Raw genomic sequence first — 21,229 nt, 5'->3', positions numbered from 1 at the left:
CAGGCAGGATGGAATTCGCGTCCCAGATCCGGATCGGCGCAGATGTGGGAGAACCGTAATCTCTGGAGTGGATGTCCGGGGCGGAGCATGACATCCCATTAATACACTTTACAATAGATTATTAAATTCTAATAGAATAGATAAGCCACAATAATTGGGGATCTTTTTTAATGGGCCCCGACTTGTTACAAGTATGAATAGGTGGGCCTCAAAGCAGAAAAGGTTAAGAACCCCTGGTCTAACTGAAAGACAGACGAAACAAAAAGACAGTGAGACAAAACACAAATGATGAACGTTCACAGAGTGAAAACAAGCTGACACAAGGTCAATGAAAACATGACAAGAAACAAAGCACAGGAATACTGACACTTTTCAAGGGATGACATGAGAAAGAAGGTGAGATTTGAGGCATGTAGCATATGGAAATATGACGAGGAATAACAACCATGAAGGTGAGATGGAGGTGGAAAACAGAGGGCAAAAGGATGTAAAAAAAAGAAGAAAAGAAAAGTGGATTGGTGGAAAACGGAAGCACGTCCTGATGCATGATTTATACTGCAATGAAAGGCCCATTCCCATAATTAGACACTTTCATCTCTATAAATTGCTTCTTAGGTTTAATGAGGCAGAATTGCAAGTTGGAGTCGGGTGTATGGCGCTTCTTCGAAAAAAGAATTGAGAAATGGAAAAAATGAATGGCTCTAATGGCAATTCTCTCTTACTCGGTTTTTCTCCTTGGAAACATGCTGGAGGTGGCAGTGTTTGTCACATTTAAATTTTTAACTGTATTAGGATTTTTTAGTTTTATTTCACATTTTAATTTTTAATTGTATACAATTTAATTGTATAATGTTGTCAATGTATTTGAATCAAATGACTACAAGCCAGACAACAATAGAAGTGTGTGTGTGTGTGTGTGTGTGTGTGCGCGCGCGTGTGCGTGCGTGCGTGCGTGCGTGCATTGAAGTATTCTGTGACCTGAAGTGAAAACAACAAGGATATATAATGATGTGGGAATTACTTTGGCTTGCATCTTAATTGCATACTGCATAGAGGAACTGTCACATTCAGTAACCCCAAGCACCTGCTAAGCTCCAGCAGAATCTTCACAGAACAAAGTTGGTTCCCAACAGAGTTATAATCACTAAAGCAGTTGCTCTTAATGGCAGTTCTGAAACAGTCCTTACAATACACAGATTATTGTGAATACACCTGGGTGTATAAATGTGAAATGTTCCTCATTTTTCCTTTCCATGCCCTATGGCCAACCCGGACATGTCCTGGCTTCAGCTTAAGGAATCTGTCTACTGTCAGGTGAAAGATAGCTGCAAGGACTGGTCATGCCAGTAGTAGAAGGAGTCACATGGAGCTTTGGAAACCTTGGGAGCTGCCAGAGTCCTCACTTGTGCTTTGGTCTCAATGTATGCTATCTTAAACCACTGTATGCTTAGAACATAGCTAATCATGCATACATACATACATGACTTTTTCTCTTTTGAGCTCTATGCATACTCCTGTTGTCTGATGTGGTGCCAGCACCAGATCCTGACACTTCTACTGCTGTTGATGAGTTTTACCTAGAATGTACAGTATATTAAACATTTTAATATAGAATTAATATTTTCCATCCATTATCCATAACAGCTTATCCTGTACAGGGTCGCGGGCAAGCTGGAACTTTTCCCCAGCTGACTATGGGCAAGAGGCGGGGTACACCCTGGACAAGTTGCCAGATCATCACAGGGCTGACACACAGAGACAAACAACCATTCACACACACAGTCAATTTAGAGCCACCAATTAGCCTAAACTGCATGTCTTTGGACTGTGGGGGAAACCGGAGCACCCGGAGGAAACCCATGCAGACATGGGGAGAACATGCAAACTGCACACAGAAAGGCCCCCGGTGGCCACTGGGCTCGAACCCAGAACCTTCTTGCTGTGAGGTGACAGTGCTAACCACTACACCACTGTGCCACCCTACTGGTAATGATTGGGACATCAATTCTAACAATACATAACTTGACAGTCTCTTCATCTTTGTAGTAATGCTTAAATAACTCCAAGGTATACAGGGTTAGGAATGTCCAAGGAATGCTTGTCCAACTTTCATTAATGAAGATACTTTGCAGTTTTAATCCACTATTAATTAAAATTTGTACAACTTCAAGTGAGTGTTGCTTCTCTGGAATATTAAGTAGTTCATTTTAGGAAAATGCCTTTGCCGTTCTCCCCCCCCCCCCCCCACATTGTCCCCACTTTTTATTTACCCAATGGAAGAGGAATCCTCCCTTTAGGAGGATGGGATTTAATTGAAATCATAGCCCCATTATATCAATTATTTAATGCCCTTTGAAAATATAGAAATGGTTGCAGATTTTATGGTTCTCTATTCATGAATTAAATCAATTTGAACTACTTTTGAAAAACACAGTTTATTTAATGTCCTGCATGCTGAGAAGTTATGCATGGCAGAGATCAAGTCAGTTGGAAAAGCAATTACTAAACTCACTAATGTTTTTAATGGAGCCAGACCTCACCTGTATTATCTGCTAATGATTAACTTTACTGCCCAAGGACAAACAAGGCAAGGCAAGTAGTTTTCACTCTCTTGACTAAATAAATGAATGAAGGATGGGAATATCTGACAGTTTAGATTTTGTGGGGACATTTGGCTAGCCCCCGTGAGGAAAACTACAAATAGTCTTGAAAAAGCTTGCCATTTTTCAATTAGGAAATGACACCATATTACCTGTAATGTCTAAGACAACCCTAAACTTGTTAGAATATTATCTCAGTGGTGTCAGATGGTCAACTGACCACCAGTAGACAATAGATATTTCCAGCAGTAACAGAATTCATTTAAGTATTTGTTGATCTGTTGTAATTATCCAAGCTGTTATAGGACAGATGTGTGTATTCAGTCACTCCAGTCAGACTTCCTTATTGAAAAATATGCAGTAAATAACTTATCCATTCTAATTTAACTTCATTTTGCATTTTTAATGACAAGAGGCTTGGAAAGCAATGGGAAGATGGCCAAGGAATGTGATTGGATTTCTAGCATTTTGTCATTAAACCATTTGCCTTGTCTTTACTAATGATCAGTTCCTTCTCACTTAACACTGGGAGAATAATAGTTATAGTGCATGGTTTTATATTAGCACATAGTCTAGAAAAAAAAAGAAGTCATTTATTCTCATCTGGTGATAGGTACAGTGATATACGAGATATACAGATATAGTGTTCTGATAATGGTTATGTGTGTATTTTGACAGTGTGCTGAGCAGGAAGGACAGATCAGAAAGACCACAAAAGGCTCTGAAGTCTGCCAGCAGAACAGTTGCCAGCTGGCATAGTGTGTTGCTCTGGTATGTATCATTTAGATGGCATGAACTCGTACACAAAACAAACACTCACAAACACACCCAAGGTTTCAGTGACAAGTCTCATTTGAAATCAAAGACACCTTGGCTGACAAGGCGTGTGTATGTGACTGAATGCCATTCAACTCCCTAAACATAGTAGGAGCTCAATGCTGACTGAGCAAAAGCACTTTCATCTCCTCTTCCTTTGTCTTTTATGTGATTTTTTATCCATTTTCCTCTTGTATCTATTCAAAAGCCACCCAGATATTAGGATTTCACACAGATCAGGCTGTTCCTGAAAGCACACTGGGAGACCAAAGTCAATGTTCTCGAGCAGATATTGAATTCAGACTAGTGTGACTGTTCTAACTGTTAGGGCACAAATAAATGCTCATATCAAACTGGACACTCAGATATATAATGTTGGAAAAATGATATATGATGTCACTCCCTCCCCCCAAGACTAGGTGCGACTGTAAAAATTTGCACTGTACCTATTATTCTCCCTAAAGTGTATGTCTTATTTAAATGTTTTCCATTTTTCTGCATATCTTAATGGTTCTTGCAATAATATTTAAAGTTATTCCACAAAATCAAGTCATACATGAGCTGATAGCCGACGAGGCACATAGCGCTAAGTTGGCTAGAAGCCATGTACGATGAGATTGAGTGGAATAATTGTTTTATTATATCCACATTCACTGGATTTTGAGAAACAGCATTTTTATTTTTATTTTTTGCAAATTCGATAAGTAAAAATTTATTTATCGAATTTGCAAAACATCCGAAAAAATCATTTCCACTTAGAATGTAAACAAACCAGCGAAATGACAGCAGCAATTTGTGAAAAATGCTATAATAGTGATTCATGGGAAAAAAAAAGATACACTCTTACCATCAAATACTTTTATTCCATATTGTGTTGCGTTTATTTGTATTTTTTGGGGTCTTCTTCTTCTTCAGGGATTTTTGGTGCTTGGCAAACTAACTTAAAGGTGCATTACTGCCACTGACTGGGCTGGAGTGTGGAACAGGAGATATTGGCCAGCGGCGACAACTATATTATTTTAGCGATTTCTGTTTCTTTTAAATACTTGATAATTTGGGGGGGTTTGTTTTTGAGTAGAGTTTTTATTTCGTCCTCGGTTGGTTCGGCAACATGCGCCACCATTTTTTTTCTCTACTCACAGTATATGAGCTGATAGCCTAGTAGTAGAGTAGCCGATTAGAGCCCACAATTGTTCATATCCAGTTAATATGGATAGAATAATCCTATTTATATCCCTGTAAGAAATGTTTCCCAACCTACTGGATTCAATGTCATTTAACTTGTAGCTGAAAACACTTACTCCAACTCAACCTTTTGAATATCAGTTAGTTTTCTGTTCAATACTCTACTGCAATCAGATCGTCCTCATTCCAATACATTATGTAAGGCATCAAGGCAAGAAGCTTATTTTTCTCATAGCTGTCTGGTGACATTTACAGAATGACCAGTGTGAAGTGCTCTCTTTGAGATCAATTAAATTCATTTAATCTTTACTCATAACCACAAAACTCATTTCATTTTCTTTTGTTCTCTTAAATGTCAGATATAACCACACCCAGATCACGTTCCTGTTGCTTTGCACTTAGTCTGAAAGACTAAGTCAATAAAAAGAAATCAGTACATAATGAGAAAATGATTACTCTCAGTCAATACAAATTTCTTTGAGGGTTTTAAGAGTAGTCACAGTAATCTCAGAAGCTGTCATTGTTCATTATACTAATTAAGTAATCATTTGTTTGGATTGCTTTCCTTCGATCGTTTATACTGATATCCTGATGATGTATTTCAGGAAATACACTCACCGGACACTTTAATAGGAACTTGTTCTTGATTCTAAGATCCCTGTTCTTGGCTGGCAGGAGTGGAACCCAATGTGTTCTTCTGCTGTTGCATACTGAGATGTTTTTCTGCTCACCACGGTTGTAAAGAGTTGCTATGAGTTGCTATATCCTTCCTGGCAGCTCAAACCAATCTCCCCTCTCTTATCAACAAAACATTTCCACCCACAGGACGGTCACTCACTCAATGTTTTTTTGTTTTTTTGCACCACTCTGTGTAATCTCTAGAGACTGTTGTTTATGAAAACCCCAGGAAATTAGCAGTTTTTGAAATACTCAAACCAGCCCATCTGGCACCAACACCCATGCCACAGTGAAAGTCACACTTTGAGATCACAATTTTTCCCATTCTGATCTTTGAAGTGAACATTAACTGAAGCTCTTGATTTGTATCTGCATGATTTTATGCATTGTGCTGCTGTCAAGGGATCAGCTGATTGGATAACTGCATAAAACAACAGGTGTCTGGGTGTTCCTAATAAAGTAGCTGGAGAGTGTATTTAATTAATTTAGCCACATTAGTCTAGCAAATCCTCTTCAGCGGTTTTCCAAAACTGACAACACTTGATGTGCTCTACTGAATCACTTTCATAAATCAGTTACTTAGGAATGTATATATAATTCAACAGTATATAATTAAACACTGCATATATTTCATAAATAGGTCAAGAAGTGACTGTCAAGTTGATTTGTGACCCCCACTGAGCAAGAACTAATAGACAGTAAATTTTAAAAGTAATAGGGCCTGATGTATGTATGGTACAGTGGTGCTTGAAAGTTTGTAAACCCTTTAGAATTTTCTAGATTTCTGCATAAATATGACCTAAAACTGTTTTTTGGCAAATAATAACATGTCTGCATCTTGTATTTTGTTGATTTTATCAATTAAAATTGATATTTAGTTAAAAAATGAACTATTCATATTTTCTGAATTTTCATCATATGCTTGCGATCAAGCAGTGACAGGCAGCGCACGCGCAGAGAACTGTCAGTGTTCAGGACAGCAAAATGGCGAGCGGTCAGCAAAAAGCTGACAGAAAGTGCAGAGTTTTTAAAGAACAGTGGACCACCGATTATTTTTTCGTTCAGTGTAAGGACCGTGCAGTTTGTCTTGTATGTAAAGAAAGCGTGTCGGTTTTCAAAGAATATAATCTGCATCATCACTACGAAACCCGACACAAAGAGTATGCTAGTTTGCGAGGGCAAACAAGAGAAGACAGGATTCGGAGGATGAAATACGGACTGGCTGCACAACAGAATGTATTCCTTCGCCAAACCCAGATCAACCAGGCTGCTGTCCGAGCTAGCTATAAGGTAGCTCACCTACTAGCTGCCCATGGAAAGCCATTTACTGATGGGGACTTTGTTAAAGTATGTATGCTTGCTGTGGTCGAGGAGGCGTGTCCCGACAAGAAGGATGCGCTCAACACAGTGAGTCTCTCCGCACCTACTATGACCAGGCGAACCGAAGATTTGGGGGACAACGTGTATGACCAGCTGAATGAGAAAGCGTCAGAATTCGAGTTTTTTGCTTTGGCCATGGATGAGAGCAATGACGTGCAGGACACAGCACAACTGCTGTGATCTATTGCTCATATTATTATAATTTCACTGTTTTTTTTAAATGTATTTAGTTTATAGGCCTATTTATTTGACCTTTATTAAGTGCTGCACACAATTATTATTTATATTATTAATAATATCAACAGGCCTACCTACAATTTATAATTTTCCACTCACCTTTGCCAGTGTCAATCACCTCAACTAGGCAGATGTTTCTTACCTTGACAGCTTTGATGTTATTTTTATTAGAAAATAAATAAATGGAATATCTGTGGTATTTCAAATTAAAACAAAGTATGAAGACTCGATTACTACTTTTGCAAACCACTAGTAAAGATAAACAAATATGTGCCAGGAATCAAGTGTTGATATAGTAGTGTGGATATAGTAGTGTGGGGATATAGTAGTGTGGGTATAGTAGTGGGGATATAGTAGTGGGGATGGCTGTGCCAGGCTAGTAATCTCTACTACACAATGAGGCCTGCTGGTGGTCATATTTGTCTGGGTCATACAATTATATGTTATATGGCTGACCTGACCCCGGCCCCCCATCACAGTCAGGAATGACAATGTGGCCCCCAGAGAAAAAAGTTGTGACCCCTGACCTAAAACATCATCAGATTTTCATACAAGTCCCAAAAGTAGATAAAGAGAACCCAGTTAAACAAATGAGACAAAAATATTACACTTGGTCATTTATTTACTGAGGAAAATGATCCAATATTACATATTTGTGCGTGGCAAAAGTATGTGAACCTCTAGGATTAGCAGTTAATTTGAAGGTGAAATTAGAGTCAGGTGTTTTTAATCAATGGGATGATAATCAGGTGTGAGTGGGCACCCTGTTTTATTTAAAGAACAGGGATCTATCAAAGTCTGATCTTCACAACACATGTTTGTGGAAGTGTATCATGGCATGAACAAAGGAGATTTCTGAGGACCTCAGAAAAAGCGTTGTTGATGTTCATCAGGCTGGAAAAGGTTATAAAACCATCTCTAAAGATTTTGGACTCCACCAATCCATAGTCAGACAGATTGTGTACAAATGGAGGAAATTCATGACCATTGTTACCCTCCCCAGGAGTGGTCAACCAACAAAGATCACTCCAAGAGCAGGGCGTGTAATAGTCGGTGAGGTCACAAAGGACCCCAGGGTAACTTCTAAGCAACTGAAGGCTTCTCTCACATTGGCTAATGTTAATGTTCATGAGTCCACCATCAGGAGAACACTGAACAACAATGGTGTGCATGGCAGGGTTGCAAGGAGAAAACCACTGCTCTCCAAAAAGAACATTGCTGCTCATCTGCAGTTTGCTAAAGATCATGTGGACAAGCCAGAAGGATATTGGAAAAATGTTTTGTGGACGGATGAGATCAAAATAGAACTTTATGGTTTACAACCCTGATTCCAAAAAAGTTGGGACAAAGTACAAATTGTAAATAAAAACGGAGTGCAATAATTTACAAATCTCAAAAACTGATATTGTATTCATAATAGAACATAGACAACATATCAAATGTTGAAAGTGAGACATTTTGAAATTTCATGCCAAATATTGGCTCATTTGAAATTTCATGACAGCAACACATCTCAAAAAAGTTGGGACAGGGGCAATAAGAGGCTGGAAAAGTTAAAGGTACAAAAACGGAACAGCTGGAGGACCAAATTGCAGCTCATTAGGTCAATTGGCAATAGGTCATTAACATGACTGGGTATAAAAAGAGCATCTTGGAGTGGCAGCGGCTCTCAGAAGTAAAGATGGGAAGCAGATCACCAATCCCCCTAATTCTGTGCCAACAAACAGTGGAGCAATATCAGAAAGGAGTTTGACAGTGTAAAATTGCAAAGAGTTTGGACATATCATCATCTACAGTGCATAATATCATCAAAAGATTCAGAGAATCTGGAAGAATCTCTGTGCGTAAGGATCAAGGCCGGAAAACCATACTGGGTGCCCGTGATCTTCGGGCCCTTAGACGGCACTGCATCACATACAGGCATGCTTCTGTATTGGAAATCACAAAATGGGCTCAGGAATATTTCCAGAGAACATTATCTGTGAACACAATTCACCGTGCCATCTGCCGTTGCCAGCTAAAACTCTATAGTTCAAAGAAGAAGCCGTATCTAAACATGATCCAGAAGCGCATACGTCTTCTCTGGGCCAAGGCTCATTTAAAATGGACTGTGGCAAAGTGGAAAACTGTTCTGTGGTCAGACGAATCAAAATTTGAAGTTCTTTATGGAAATCAGGGACGCCGTGTCATTCAGACTAAAGAGGAGAAGGACAACCCAAGTTGTTATCAGTGCTCAGTTCAGAAGCCTGCATCTCTGGTGGTATGGGGTTGCATTAGTGCGTGTGGCATTGGCAGCTTACGCATCTGGAAAGACACCATCAATGCTGAAAGGTATATCCGGGTTCTAGAGCAACATATGCTCCCATCCAGACGACATCTCTTTCAGGGAAGACCTTGCATTTTCCAACATGACAATGCCAAACCACATACTGCATCAATTGCAGCATCATGGCTGCGTAGAAGAAGGGTCTGGGTACTGAACTGGCCAGCCTGCAGTCCAGATCTTTCACCCATAGAAAACATTTGGCGCATCATAAAACGGAAGATACGACAAAAAAGACCTAAGACAGTTGAGCAACTAGAATCCTACATTAGACAAGAATGGGTTAACATTCCTATCCCTAAACTTGAGCAACTTGTCTCCTCAGTCCCCAGACGTTTCAGACTGTTGTAAAGAGAAAAGGGGATGTCTCACAGTGGTAAACATGGCCTTGTCCCAACTTTTTTGAGATGTGTTGTTGTCATGAAATTTAAAATCACCTAATTTTTCTCTTTAAATGATACATTTTCTCAGTTTAAACATTTGATATGTCATCTATGTTCTATTCTGAATAAAATATGGAATTTTGAAACTTCCACATCATTGCATTCCGTTTTTATTTACAATTTGTACTTTGTCCCAACTTTTTTGGAATCGGGGTTGTAAATGAGAAGCATTATATTTAGAGAAAGGAAAACACTGCATTCCAGCATAAGAACCTTATCCCATCTCTGAAACATGTTAGTATCATGGTTTGGGCCTGTTTTGCTGCATCTGAGCCAGGACGGTTTGCCATCATTGATGGAACAATGAATTCTGAATTATACCAGCGAATTCTAAAGGAAAATGTCAGGACATCTGTCCATAAACTGAATCTCAAAAGAAGGTGGGTCATGCAGCAAGACAACAACCCTTAGCACACAAGTCGTTCTACCAAAGAATGGTTAAAGAAGAATAAAGTTAATGTTTTGGAATGGCCAAGTCAAAGTCCCGAACTTAATCCAATCGAAATGTTGTGGAAGGACCTGAAGCGAGCAGTTCATGTGAGGAAACCCACCAACATCCCAGAGTTGAAGCTGTTCTGTACGGAGGAATGGGCTAAAATTCCTCCAAGCTGGTGTGCAGGACTGATCAACAGTTACCGGAAACATTTAGTTGCAGTTATTGCTGCACAAGGGGGTCACACCAGATACTGAAAGCAAAGGTTCACATACTTTTGCCACTCACAGATATGCAATATTGGATCACAGGGCCGGTTCTGGAGGGGTAGCAACGGTAGCATTTGCACCCGGGACTGGTGTGGAGAGGGGCCCCAAAAAATAAGAGAAAATAAAAAATAAAGAGTTCTCTCTGCTCCTGAATAAGTGCATTACTGAGTGTCTCTGAGCAAAGGAGAGCCTGAACATTGCAACCTCCCTATTGGCTGTTTATTGGTTGTTTGTAAAAATGTATCAATTGTTGCCCCTCCCACGGGAATCATCGCGGGCTCGAGAGACGAGACCTGACGAGTTAGTTCGTTGGTAGCAGAACAAAATGTCTGGACACAAATCGGGTTTTCAGAAAAGGAAAGAAAATAAACGCAGGGTCGAAAATACAAAAAAGGAGGCAGAAAATGCAAAACGAGTTTACTGTATACTTCTTGGCTTAGTAGACGAACAGAAGAAATCGAGGACACAGGGATGGTTACTTTTTAAGGCAGCCCGCCGTGGCTGCGCAGGCTGTCAGTTGTGTCATTGAACGGTTACTTTTTAAGGCAGCCTGTCATGGCTGCAGGCTTATTTATTATAGCCCATTTAGTTAAAATAGTTGATGTAAAATGTTTATAGTTATAGTTATGTGATAGTTGTCCTGATTTAGACTGGTGTGTGTGTGTGGTTTTTTTTTTTTTTTTTTTTTGGGGGGGGGGGTTGCGCGATGTTGCACCCGGGCCCAGATTAGGGCAGAACCGGCCCTGTTGGATCATTTTCCTCAATAAATAAATAAGTATAATATTTTTGTCTCATTTGTTTAACTGGGTTCTCTTTATCTACTTTTAGGACTTGTGTGAAAACCTGATGATGTTTTAGGTCATATTTATGCAGAAATATAGAAAATTCTCAAGGGTTCACAAACCTTCAAGCACCACTGTAGATACATATGTAGAATGTATAAAATCATGCAGATTCAGGACAACAGCTCCAAACACCAGAATGGGATCTCTGTGATTGTGGCCATGGTGTGGTTGCTGGTACCAGTTTTGAGTACATTAGAAAGAGCTGATTTCAGCAATCAACAGTGTTTATACAGAGGGGTGCAAAAAACTAAAAACATTCAGTGAGCAGCAGTACTGTAAGTGGAAATGGATTGTTGATGAGAGAGGTCAAAGGAGAATGGCTAGACTGATTCGGGCTGACAGGAAGCCTGTGTTAACTCAAATAGCCACTTTTTACAGCCTAGACAATTGAAGATTGTTTAAAAAAAAAAAAAGGCCAGGCAAAGTTTTTCCAATCTTCCAATCTACACTATTCTGTGTAAACTCACAAAGTAGGTGGATTGATGGCTTTAAATTGAGTGTGAATGTGCAGAGGGGAACTGTCAGGGCCTTCTAGGCCTTCAGAAAAGGCCCCAACATATCAGCATTTCAAATATTATATTTCATTATTTTCATTCTTTAGTTGCTTTCATTCTTTTATTATGATTATCCTCCTCTAATTCTAATTTGGCTTCATTTTCTATCAAATTTGCTTCAGAAATGAAAGCGTTACTGTCCTGAAAGCATTAAAATCGAGTTATCCAATGAGATTTTTTGTTTGTCGTCTCTAGGCTGAGAAGAGTTTAGAGCTGGCTCACTCATTGGTTAGGACTTCGTTGCCGGGACAGAAGGCCATGGCAGTGTGTGTTTATGTACAGTAGGAAGTGACAAATTAATTAACCAATCAGATTTTGATTTATAGTGGGAGGGACCAAAAACTTATCGCCCTAGGCCTACTCGAAGGCCAACACTAAATTAACTAGGAGTCAGCGCCGTCAACACAGCAGTGAAGTCACCTTCCAGCCGGTGTAGCGTTCATCAGTAGTGTTAGCGAATGCTAATAAAGCGGTCAAGCCAGTGCTATCGAGAGCAAGTAGCACAGACTAACGACTGAGAAACTAAGATTTCTGTCTCTAGACTCTTCTTCCACGCACACTCGCTCACCACGGTATTTTTCACTCAGACTTAAGTATTCATTCCCCTATGTAATTGACTTAGTTACTTTTAAAATCAAATTCGGCAACTACACACAACGCAGCTACCTAGCAGCCTGCCGCTAATCCCTTGAAAAATCCTTTGCCCTGTTGCTTTTTTCGTGTGTCTGGCTACATTTTGGCTGAGCTGAAGTCCCAGCTCTAATAGTAACAGTTCTCCATTGTGAACGTGTATGTGCATGGCACACTGTAATAGACTGGCATTCCATCCAGGGTATATTCCCATCTCACACCAATGTTCCCAGGATGGACTTGAGAAACACAGTGACCTAACCAGGATAAAGTGGTTCATGAAGATGAATGAATATTTCTCATTTTATGCAGTTCAGAATCGCTCTGCAATAATGATCAATTTCATAACAGCTGAACAGCTTTATCATAATGTGTATAAATGGTAGAAATAACATTCGAACAGAACATAAAGATCTAACTTGAAACAATATACACAGGATGGCTATGTAAGATGTGGTGACAAATCTGTTGTAGTAGTTATTTTTAGGAGCACTTTAAAACACCAACACTGTCTTCATCCAGATAGCTGCGATTAAAATAGATACTCTGGGTGATCTGTCTGGATTTTGCAATCTGTTCTTCTGTGGATAAATGCTGTATTATATACCACTTGAAATGAACCACATCTACATATCTTTTGGACAAGGTTACAGCTATTGGACAAGGTTACAGTGTCCAGGTCTATTCCAGGAACACATGGTGCAAGGTGTGAAAATTCAAAGGTTAATGATTCATCCATAATATTAAGTTAGCCTGTTAAGTCTATTAATTTGGAAGTCACTTTCATCCAAAGCAACATAGAAGTGAGGCAAGCAAATCCATGGATATGACTGAATGGTTGGAGATTCAAGGGCTTCCTTAAGGGAAAATTGTCTCTCTGCTAGTTCTTGGATTTGAAATCACAGTCTGATGCTCTATAACACAGAACATGAGCCAGTGAGTCACCACATATCCTGAAAGTGCCACATGAATCTCCAAACTCATGATGTTTACCAATGAACCACTTAAAAGTCCCTGCTCCTTTAGGCTTATTTTCAGTGAAAACAAACTTGACTGGGTGGCACAGTGGTTGGTGTTGCTGTTGCACAGCTTCACAGTCCTGGGTTTGATCCTGACCTTGGGTTACTGTCTGTGTGGAGCTTCACATGGTCTTTCCATGTCTGTATGGGTTTTCTCTAGGTTATCAGATTTTCTCACTTCTCCCAAAAAATGTACATGCTGGTGCAGTGGTTAGCACTGTCACTTCACAGCAAGAAAGTTCTGGGTTCGAGCCCAGTGGCCAACGGGGGCCTTTCTGTGTGGAGTTTGCTTGTTCTCCCCATGTCTGCATGGGTTTCCTCTGGGTGCTCTGGTTTCCCCCACAGTTCAAAAACATATGGTTAGGTTAACACGGGGTGGCCTTGGGCTGACGTGCCCTTGAGCAAGGAACCTAACCCTCAACTGCTCTCTGGGCACTGTAGCATGGCTGCCCACTGCTCTGAGTATGTGTGGGTGCTCATTGCTTACTTGTGTGTGTGCATGCATGTGTTCACTGCTTCAGATGGGTTAAATGCAGAGGACAAATTTCACTGTGCTTCAGTGTGCAAGGGACAAATAAAGGTTTCTTCTTCTGAAAGGCTGTTGTCCCATTTAGGGTTTTGGAATTCTTGGAGCAGGTTCTGTGGAAGTGTCGTCAAGTATCAGAAAATTCTCCCTTGGTTCCCATCAAAGTACCAATGAAGGTAAAGAGTGCTATAAAATATTCTGTCTCACGTTTCCCATAGGTGTTGAATTTGTTTGAGATCTGGTGACTGGAGACCAAAGCATATGGTCATCAACCCATTCAGTGAGCCCCCATGGCCAAGATAAGAATTTTTCATCCTAAGATACACCAAAAGAGAACCAAACTGAATGTATACCGTGTATATTAGGCTACTGTGCCAAACCGTTATGCATTTCTAAAGACATGTTGGAAATTCAAAAATAATGATATGAAAAGTTTCTATGTACCAAAAGAATTATTATAATGATGAGTCAACAGTAAGATAATGAATAAAAAAGAAATCAAATAATAATTTGCTTTTGCTCTGCTTTTAGAAAACTGCATAAATTCTCACTGTTCCTCCTTATAAAGTGCAACAAAAAGCTAAAAGATTAAAACAAATAAAAAAGAAGAAAATAGGAAAATTAATAATAGTAGAACAAACAACACAAACAAGTTAACCTAAACCCACGGAAAATACTAAGAACAAGATACTAGACACCAGAGCCATGGAGAGAGAGAAATGTTAACAGTATTTCAAAATGCTTGACAGTCATGTGATTCCTGTAGACTTTAGATAGTTTCAGGAAGTGCTTTATAGGCAGTTTAAATATGTAATAAATACAGTGAGACAAACTGATTTTTGGTCATGAGTAGTCAATAAATAAATTAATTTACAATACTTAATTGGTACACCAGCATGTATATGTAGTTACATATAATCTATCCACATTCACTGGCTATGAGCAATCACGCGCTCTGATCGGCTACTCTACTACTAGGCTATCAGCTCACATACCGTGAGTAGGGAAAAACAAAATGGCGGAGTGTGTTGCTGAACCAACTGAGGATGAAATAAAACCTCTATTCAAAAACAAAACCCCCCAAAATAAAAAAAAGCAACAAAATATGGAATGAATGCATTTGATGGTCAGAAAGTATCTTTTTTTTTCTTTTCAAGAATTATTATTATTACAGCATTTTTCACAAATTGCTACTGTCATTTTGCAGAGATGTTTACATTCTTCATCTTTAAGCATTAAAATTTGTTGAATTTTTTTAGACTGGTTCAAAAGCTCAAAGAAGTTTGAAAATGACATCACTGAAACGTTCAGGGAAGAATTAAATAAATGTTTAAAGTTATTCTGTACCTCGGCACGACAGCAAGATGGCACTTTCTACAAAAAAACAACAACACTAAAGTCAATTTGTGCAGCCATTGATAGGTTTTAAGAAGTCCGCCTGAGCAGAAATTATTTTGTCGGACGTTTTGTATAAAGTTTTTATTTATCAAATTTGGAAAAAAAATGTTGTTTCTCAAAATCCATTGACTGTGGATATAATAAAACAATTATTCCACTCAATATTGTCATGCATGGCTTAAAGCCAAATCAGCGCTACGTGTCTTATTGGCTTATAAACAGCTAGCATTACTTGGCTTGTTGACATATTTTAGGTTAACGTTACCTTGGTAAAAGAGCATGTTGTTGCTGTTGTTTTTGCTTTGAAATCTCATATCATCATCTCTAGCCGCTTTATCCTGTTCTACAGGGTCACAGGCAAGCTGGAGCCTATCCCAGCTGACTACGGGCGAAAGGCGCGGTACACCCTGGACAAGTCGCCAGGTCATCACAGGGCTGACACATAGACACAGACAACCATTCACACTCACATTCACACCTACGGTCAATTTAGAGTCACCAGTTAACCTAACCTGCATGTCTTTGGACTGTGGGGGAAACCGGAGCACCCGGAGGAAACCCACGCGGACACGGGGAGACCATGCAAACTCCGCACAGAAAGGCCCTCGCCGGCCACGGGGCTCGAACCCGGACCTTCTTGCTGTGAGGCGACAGCGCTAACCACTACACCACCGTGCCGCCCTACTTTGAAATCTTTTGGTATAATTATGTTCTATTATATTTTACTATAAATACACAGATATTATTGGAAATCACATGCGCTGATTGGTCAAGAAATTCGGACTATTTCTCGATAATCACCTCAGGTAACTCGGCAAAATGGCGGCCAATCGCTTTGTCACAGTAAGTGAGGAAGAATTACAAATGATGAAAGAAAATGCTGTTCTTAAAAGCACTAAAGATGCTACGAAGTTTGGTCTGAAACTATTCAAAGGTAAGGTGGAATTGTGATTTATTTTATCTATTTCAAAACAAAGTATTTTATGTGAGTTGGCATAGATAAGTGACAAGTCTGTGATGCACCAGTATTACATTTGCATGCCACTTTTGAAGTTTGAAATAAATTATTTTTTAAATATGATTTTTAATTTGGGGTGGCACGGTGGTGTAGTGGTTAGCGCTGTCACCTCACAGCAAGAAGGTCCGGGTTTGAGCCCCGTGGCCGATGAGGGCCTTTCTGTGCGGAGTTTGCATGTTCTCCCCGTGGGTTTCCTCCGGGTGCTCCGGTTTCCCTCACAGTCCAAAGACATGCAGGTTAGGTTAACTGGTGACTCTAAATTGACCGTAGGTGTGAATGTGAGTGTGAATGGTTGTCTGTGTCTATGTGTCGGCCCTGTGATGACCTGGCGACTTGTCCAGGGTGTACCGCGCCTTTCGCCCGTAGTCAGCTGGGATAGGCTCCAGCTTGCCTGCGACCCTGTAGAACAGGATAAAGTGGCGAGAGATAATGAGATGAGATTTTTAATTTTTTTAAATAATTACCTGTGTACTTATACTAAAACAATTATCCGCCTCAGGCTCGGTGAATATCGATGAATAATAACCTTGACTCCGTTTCAGTTCGATATTCACTTCACCTCCGGCGAATAATTGTTAAATATTATTTTTTTGTTTTTTTATGATGTAAACTTGTCTGGTAGTCAAGTGCAATCGTATCCTAATGTTTATTGATATATTTAGAGGGAGGGACAGTAAGGAATGTTTCAAAATTCCAATCAGATTCATTTCCAAACATTTCTTTAATTTATGGGGTTAATTTATTGTCCCATGGTAACTTAAATAAACTTAATGACTAATGCAGTCTTTATGACTTACAGATAGGACAGAAGGAGATCAGCAAGTGACTGTCAATGATTGTCATGAATTAATTAAATAAATCTCTAATAAACTCAGAAACATGAATAGCATGTCAAGTAGTTTATCTGTGCCCTTTCTTCCTTGGTGTCCTTGCATATAATCTCCACCATGGTTCGATATACAAAGAATAATTGCTAGTGAGTTTACAAGAACTATAAAAAGATATGCGAATGCATGACATAGGAGGATATATAAAGGATGTACAAGATATAGACTTGAGTGCCAAGTAATATGTGAAAACATACATAAAGATAAGTGCAATAAAGATAAAGGGAAAGGATGAGACCTACAGTACATCTTTACCTTACCTAAAGTAATGGGTAAGAGACCAAGAAAAAAGAAACAATGCAATATTGGTCGTCTAATAAGTTGTACAAACCCAAGTACATGGGCCAATCCAAGGGTTTGTGACTAGACACTCTGAAAAGGTCCTTTTAAAAAGTCCTGAATTGGCATGTAGGTGGGAAGCAAGAGCTGATACTCAGTGGAGGGATTATTTAACGGAAGAGTAAAGAGAAATAAATAATAATAGGAAGTAATTCCACACTATGTCAGGTGGCTTCACACTACCCTATGAATGAAGCATTACAATTTTAACTGATCGATGAACTGGATTGTCCATTAATACTAATTATTATATACATACAGGACACATTTTCGATGAAATAAAAACATGTGTTCTATTCCCTTCTAGCAGGTTTCATTGATTTGGTTTGATAGCATGCAATATTGTTAGCATATCGCTTATCCTATATGTATTACGTCACGCTACCCAATGGAGAATGAACGTTGAATATGGTTTACAATATTGCATGGTTGTCAAGACAACATGACATCAAACATCAGAGATGTCATACATTTGCACTAGCAAACAACTGTGACAATTTGTAAACAAACATGGCCGCCAAGTTTGCTTCATTAAATATGGAAGATTTTGAGAGAATTTTGAAAGAGAAAGACGCGCTGAACATGCAAAAGGAATGTGTACGTCTAATGATAATATTGGCTGGCTTTTTTTCATGATGTATCAGAAATATTAAATTCAGCTCGCATGATATTGAACGAGTCGAAGATGAGTTCAATATCATGCTAGCTGAATGGAATATATCTGATATACCATGAAAAAAGTCAGCCAATATTATTTAAATATGTCATTACTCGCTCTCAAAGGATGTTCTGTGACATGTGAGTCAGAGCGTTTACACAGATGGATGAAAAGTGATGCAATCTAATGGTACTCAAATGTACTACACTGTCATGATCTTACAACTGCAATTTTCCACAATTGCATATCTTATCAATACAAAGTGTAGCTGTTTTGCAGAGTCTCACAAAGTAAGTCAAGATAAGATAAACTATAACTTTTGTTTCATATAAAATATTATTTTACCATATGCCTTCAGAGTGGTGCTTTTCACTCTAGAATCAGTCAATAAGTGTGTACCACAGGCTTTCTGTACAGACCATTTAATAAGAACTACAGTTCCTGAACATGCTATGAATGGTCCACTGGCTTAAGGTTTCTTATAAAAGTTTGGGGGGGGTCAGCGGTGAAGCTAAATGTAAAAATCCTGTTCTCGAGCACAAAAGAGCAGCGTGACCACAAAAGTCACAAATGGCGTTCTGTTTTGCCTCTTTTTCTGTATTGTTCAAGTGCCATTATTTATCATTACATAAAATTGCTCAGTGTGCTTCTGTTGTTGCCTTTATAGCTGTGTTTCATCTGGTATCAAAGACGTGTAGGAACACTTTAGCATTTCACAGCAAGATATCCAAGATATAACATTTCTGCTGTCAAAGTTTTTCCCCCTGACAGATCATAAAAAGGTACATTTCTCACAAGATTTTTTTTTTAAGAGTTGTGTGACAGGCCCTGACATGCTGTCTAAATCAGGGAGGGAGGGAGGGAGAGAGAGAGAGAGAGAGAAAGAAAGAAAGAAAGAAAGAAAGAAAGAAAGAAAGAAAGAAAGAAAGTTTATTGTTGAACAGGAGAAAAAAATATCCAGTCAATTAAGCAGAGACATGTTCTAGTCTCAGTAAGAAATCTGGTTTTTTTTTACCTCGCCCAGGATGGAGTCCACCGGGGGTGAGGTCTCAAATAGAACCTCCAACATTTTGAGGGTCAGCCAGTCAAGGTCACCAAAAAGGTCAAAATTGTTTTTTCGCAATATCTTCCTTCATATTCATTCAGACGTGTTCTGATTGGCTAAGAGCAGTACGGTGTGTTCTGATTGGCTGAAAGCAGTACGGTGTGCGAATGAGAATCAGAACCATGTTTATTGGACAAGTATGTTCACACACAAGGTAAAAATCAAGGTCAAAGTCAAGGTCACCAAAAAGGTCAAAATAATTTTTTTTGCGATATCTTCCTTCATATTCATCGTAAGTGCTACCAGACGAGGTTTGTTTTGCCTGGCAACACTTGTTTTGTTTGTTTTTCTTTCTTTTTTGGGGATATGATTCACTTTAAACTCTTTTTTTCACCCTAGTTTACCATAGTCCTTGGTTTATTTGGGAATTTTAAGAAAAGCCATGTGAGTGAAGCTTCCTCGTGAAGCGAAAAACCAAATGGGCAAAGCTTCATCAGAAATACTGTTATTAATTTAATATATAAAATAGTTTTGATATTTTAAATATTTTTCTTCATCTAAATAAGTAACTGAATTAATTTCATTAAGTAATTAAAATTACTTGAGGTTTATACCACAGGGGCTCATTGTAGGAATACACTGTCAGAAATAAGGGTACAGTAGGAGTCCATTTCTGTCCCCCAAGGTACAATCTACACTAATATACCCCCTAGGATGAATTATTGGATTTCACGGTAACTATGTGTACCTTTTTAGTGTCAAAAAGGTACATATATGTTCCTAAACAAAATATAAATGATATATATAAGTACCTTAGAGGGTATTGTCCCAGTGACAGGCCATTGTACCCCTAAAGATACAATGATATACTTTGTTTTCTGAGAGTGTAGGCATAAAACTAATATGCATACCTACAGGAGCGCACTGAAAAATAAATCGACAACACCATTTGTGTTTCCTAATTTTTCTGAAGTTTTTCATCATGTCTCTTCAGATATGAAGCAGGGTAAACAGAAATCCAATAGCTGTTCGCCAGCTTTTTTATTTAAACCAAAGTAAAAAAAAATTTAAAATTAAAAAAAATTAAAAAAATAAATAAATTCACAAAAAAGGTCATTAATCAAATGTGAAAATTTGAATCTTATGTCTATTCATGTCTTTTTTTTTATGTGGTGTTTCATTTAAAGACTACAATGAGCTTGAATGAGTCTGTGCCACTAAAAATAATTAAAGAATTTTTAAAAAGAAAAAGCATTCAAAGTGTGAGTACCTCAACTTCATTGCAATTATTAAAATAATAATGAAAGTTACCAAGAGAAACTGAGAACCCAGAAGTTCTCAGTTACCCAGAAGAAAACTGAAGACAGGATAGAATGTTTTGATCTAAGCCCCTTGGACGGGGGAAGGATATACTTCTCGTCTTGGGGTTTGTACGTCACAAATTTCTTTACCTGGTAAAGTAGCTAAATGCTAGTAATATACAATCACAAATCGGAAAAAGTTTGGATGGTACGTTGAAATTGAAATTAAAACTGAAAACAATGATTTGTAAATAATCTTTGATCTGTATTACACTCAAAACAAATGTACAACAGCACATAATTTGATGTTTTACCTCAATTTTATTGTTTGTCTTTCTTTTTTTCAATAAACATTAATTTAAATTTTGATTCTTGTAACACATTTCCAAAAATCAGCTGGGACGGTAAAGCATTTCCCACTTTATCATGTTGCCATTCCTTCTCACAACTCTTAAAAGATGTGTACAGACTGAAGACACCAATCGACGAAGTGTTTCAGGTGTTATTTTGTCCCATTCTTCCTGCAAATAAGGGGTGCAATAGTATGGGGTCGTTATTGTCATATTTTTTCATTTCAAAATTCACCAGACATTCTCTACTGGGGACAGAGGGGACAGGCACCCTCTTCTTCCGCAGCCATGTCTT

The sequence above is a fragment of the Neoarius graeffei genome, chromosome 19 (genome assembly GCF_027579695.1).
Source record: "Neoarius graeffei isolate fNeoGra1 chromosome 19, fNeoGra1.pri, whole genome shotgun sequence".
Taxonomy (NCBI): domain Eukaryota; kingdom Metazoa; phylum Chordata; class Actinopteri; order Siluriformes; family Ariidae; genus Neoarius; species Neoarius graeffei.
Note: the sequence above shows the minus strand (reverse complement) of the source record.